Below are 4262 nucleotides of genomic sequence, written 5' to 3'. Positions count from 1 at the left end.
CATACACTATCTTTGGCATGACACTGACGCTTGCTCCAAGATCGTAGAGGGCTTGGTTGAATTTCTAGGCACCGATTGAGCATGAAATTGTAGGATTCCCTAAGTCCTTCTTCTTTTCAGGCAGCTAATTGAGTATAGTTGTGCTGCACTCCTTGGTTAATTTCACCATCTCTACACTTGGCAATGGCTTCTTTTTGTTAAGCATATCTTTTAAATACTTGGCATATGTGGGGACCTGCATAGCATCAACTAACGGTATATGTATATATAATTTTTGAATTACCTCGATGAATTTTTTGAATTGTTCATCATATGTTGCCTTTTAATTGTGCTCCGAAAATGGCAACACCTTAGTGTCATAAAACTCATGAGGGGCTATCTTTCCTTTTTCTTGAGGCACAACGGGGGCTTCTTCTTTAGCCGAAACTTGAATTACTACTTTTTTCTTTGTTGCTTTAGGATAAGGTGGATCACAAGTGGCTTTTTCACATCTCGTGGTTATGGCATTAACTTTTTCATTATGTGAAAATTTTGAAATCAAAGTAGCTAGTTGATTTTCTAACTTTTCATTAAAGTTAAGCTGATTCCTTAAAGCTAAAGAAAATTCATCAAGTCTAGCATGAATATCTCCTAAGATCCTATCATGATCAAGCAACTTACTATGTGTTTGCTCATTAATTTTGGCTTGACTAAAAACAAGATCTCTAAGAGAAGAATATGCAGAAGGATGAATGGGTAAATTACCTTGATTTATACGTGGATTCCATCTCTAGTAAAGTTGATATGGAGGTGGTCCGTATCCACCATCATTGATAAGAGATTTGAGGTCTCAACTGGGGCAGGTATCACTAGTGTGATTCATGCCTCCTCATTCTTCACATGGTAGGCTTACCTATGGCTGTTTGGCTACAAAATATTCTATAGCGGCATGATCTCTTTTCCAATTTGCTCTTTCTTCTAACCTATTCAAAAGATATTCCATAGATAAAGAATTAACTTCATAAGTATGGGTCATACCTTTGAGATGTTCATCAGTCCATCCTTGGTTTTCCAACATCTTCTCGATCAACTCCTTTGCTTGGTCCATTTTCAGGGAGAAGAATGCTCCTCCAGCGGCAACATTGAGGTGTTGTCAGGACTCCATTGTAAGTCCATGGTAGAAGTTTTGGGTGAGCAGCTAGTCCTCCATTCCATGGTGAGGGCATGCTTCAACGTACTCTTGGAGTCGCTCCCATGCCTCAGGAATATATTCTCGGGCTTGCTGTTGAAAGTTAGAAAGTTTACTACAAAGAAGATTAGTTTTACCAACAGGGAAGAACTTAACGAGGAAGTCGTTAGAACACTTCTCCCAGGTATTCAAGGTCCCCACGTTGGTATAGAACTAATGCTTTGCCTTTTCGAGCAATGAGAAAGGAAAAAGTCAGAGTCTAATGGCGTCTTGTGGGACTCCTCTAATTGAGATTGTGTTGCAAATCTCTAGAAAATTCTAAAGATGAGCATTGGCATCCTCGGAAGGTTTGCCATGAAAAGGGCTTGCTTCACCATGGTTATTAATGTTGGCTTAAGCACAAACTCTTCTTTTCCACTAAGAATATTAGGACCTATGGCTACATTAGAGATAGTAGGAAAGGAATAATCATGAATTGCCTTAACAGATGCACCAGAACTGGTTGATGCAATACTGCTAGGATGAATAGGTTCAATGGGTGGAGGCTCTGAAAAGACCGGTTCAGTCGGAATGTCTAAACAGATTGGTGAAAGCTCTAGTTTGGTTTTGGTCAATTGATGAAACCCTAAGTGCTAACCTAGTTTATCAAAGTGATTAGGGAGATAGGTAGCACTACTCCAAGTGATAAAGCAATGGTGAAGATCATGATGATGGTGATGGCATGGTGATGATCAAATGCTTGAACTTGGAAAAGAAGAAAGAGAAAAACAAAAGGCTCAAGGCAAAGGTATAAATAGGAGGAGCCATTATGTTTTAGTGATCTAGACACTTAGCGAGTGTGATCATATTTAGGATCGATAGCCATACTATTAAGAGGGGTGAAACTCGTATCGAAATGCAGTTATCAAAGTGCCACTAGATGTTCTAACTCATTGCATTTGCATTTAGGGTCTAGTGGAGTGCTAACACCTTTAAAAATGTTTGTGAAAATATGCTAACACATGTGCACAAGGTGATACACTTGGTGGTTGGCACATTTGAGCAAGGGTGAAGAAGATAGAGTTGAAAAGGAGTTAGTTGCGCTAGTCATAGAGTGATTGAATGCGTCCGGTATTAACGATGAACTCTGCGACCAGACACGTCCGGTCGCCACACCGGACGCGTCCGGTGTGAATCAGCTAAGTTGTGTGCGGTGAAACAGTTGATCGGACGTTGGCAGCGTCCGGTCTGGAGTGACCGGACGCATTCGGTCGACCATGGGTGCTTACTAGACTCGACCAGACGCTGAGGCTCAGCGTCCAATTAGTTTTTAACAGACGCGTCCGATCGGCCTCGGGTACTCTCTAGACTCAGCCGGGCACTGTGGGTCAGCGTCCGGTCATTTCTATTTCAGCGTCCGGCCTGGGCGTCTAATCGCATGTAAGTATGGGCAACAACAGCTACTTTGGTTTGAACTGGACATGTGGTGGTCTGGGAGTGACCGGACATGTCTGGTCAACCTACTGGAGACATCCGGTATTCACGAACAGTGCATCTGGTGCTGCCTCCGGTACACTCGAGCAGCGCGTCCGGTCGATGTGCAGTCTGCCCAATAATTGAGCCAACGGCCCTATTTTGTGGGTGCTTCTATTTAAGCCCTATGACTGGCTCAAGCTCACTCTCTTGGCCATTTGCATTGACATAGCAACCTTGTGAGCTTAGCCAAAGCCCACCCACTCATCTCCATCATTATGAGGTTGGGAGAGAATCCAAGTGCACTGCTTGAGTGATTGCATCTAGAGGCACTTGGTATTCATGTTTTGCTATGGGATTCACTTGTTTCTCTTGGTGGTTGCCGCCACCAAGACGGCTTGGAGCAGCGAGGATCATTGAGCGGAGGTTGGTGATTATCTCCGGCTTCGATCATGGTGATTGTAAGGGGTCTTGTAACTTCCCGGTGGAGCACCGAAAGGTAACTCTAGTGGATTGCTCGTGTCATTGAGTTACCACACTTGTGGGTAGGTTCTTGCAGTGTCCAATTGTGTGGACAAGGTTCATGCAACACCTCTTAGCCACCAAATCACCAAGTGTTGGTCGACACAACGGGGACTAGCGTGCCGGCAAGCACGTGAACCTCATGAGAAAAATTGATTGTCTCTTGCCCTTTGGTATTCTCTCGGTGATTGATTTAGTATTCATCTTGTGATTGGTTCACTCCTCTACACATCGGTATAATCACCCTACTCACTCATTTATATTCTTGCAAACTAGTTGTAGAAAGATCTTTAGTGTAAATAGAATTGAGAGCTTGCTTTGTTGTTTTAAGTTCATCTAGTGGAGCTCTTTAGTGTAGCAAGTGTGAGAACTTTTAGTGAGTAGTGACATAGCAAATTGTGTGTCTAGAGATCATTGCAACTAGAATTGTTGGATAGGCGGCTTGCAACCCTTGTAGAGCTAGAGCAAGTTTGCATTTTGCTATTTGTTATACTAATCAAATTGCTCTAGTTTATTTGTAGATTTTTAAATAGGCTATTCACCCCCCCCCCCCTCTAGCCATATTAGGACCTTTCAAGTGGTATCAGGGCCATGGTTGCCGTTTGATTAAAAGCTTAACAACCTTGGTGTCAAATTATAGCTCAAGTTGTGTTCAACCATGTGGGGGGGCAAACCACCATTCTTTGATGGCACATGCTATGATTATTGGAAGAGAAAGATGAGGATGTATCTTGGTTCAATCAATGATCAAGTATGGGAGGTGACGGAGAATGACTATGCTATCATTGATCCCGACAATCCCACCAACCAAGACAAGGCCAACAAGCAATGCAATACAATGGCTCTCAACACCATATACAATGCCATTGATTCCAAGGTGTTTGAGCAAATCAAGGATTATGAAAGAGCAAATGAGGTCTGGAGGAGATTGGATGAAACATATGAGGGCACACTGGCGGTGAAGAGTGCCAAGTTGTACATCCTCAAGGATAAGTTAACAAGTTTCAAGATGAAGGATGATGAGAGCATTCCAGAAATGTTCCATTGGTTGCAAGTAATTCTCAATGACTTGAAGGCTTTGGGAGAGAAGATCAAGGATGATGATGTCTCTCATCGGTTC

General features: G+C 42.7%; 1 non-coding gene across 1 annotated transcript; it reads left to right on the top strand.

Annotated features, from left to right (window-relative positions):
* The first annotated feature begins 1187 nt into the window (after window positions 1-1187).
* Window positions 1188-1294, top strand: LOC136478620 (small nucleolar RNA R71). The gene has a single exon (XR_010764342.1). It is a non-coding gene; the product is annotated as a small nucleolar RNA R71 (small nucleolar RNA).
* Window positions 1295-4262: the final 2968 nt, after the last annotated feature.

Source organism: Miscanthus floridulus, chromosome 8, assembly GCF_019320115.1.
Source record: "Miscanthus floridulus cultivar M001 chromosome 8, ASM1932011v1, whole genome shotgun sequence".
In the NCBI taxonomy this organism is placed as follows: Eukaryota; Viridiplantae; Streptophyta; class Magnoliopsida; order Poales; family Poaceae; genus Miscanthus; species Miscanthus floridulus.
The sequence above is the reverse complement of the archived record's forward strand: the minus strand, read 5'-3'. Positions and strand labels throughout refer to the sequence as shown.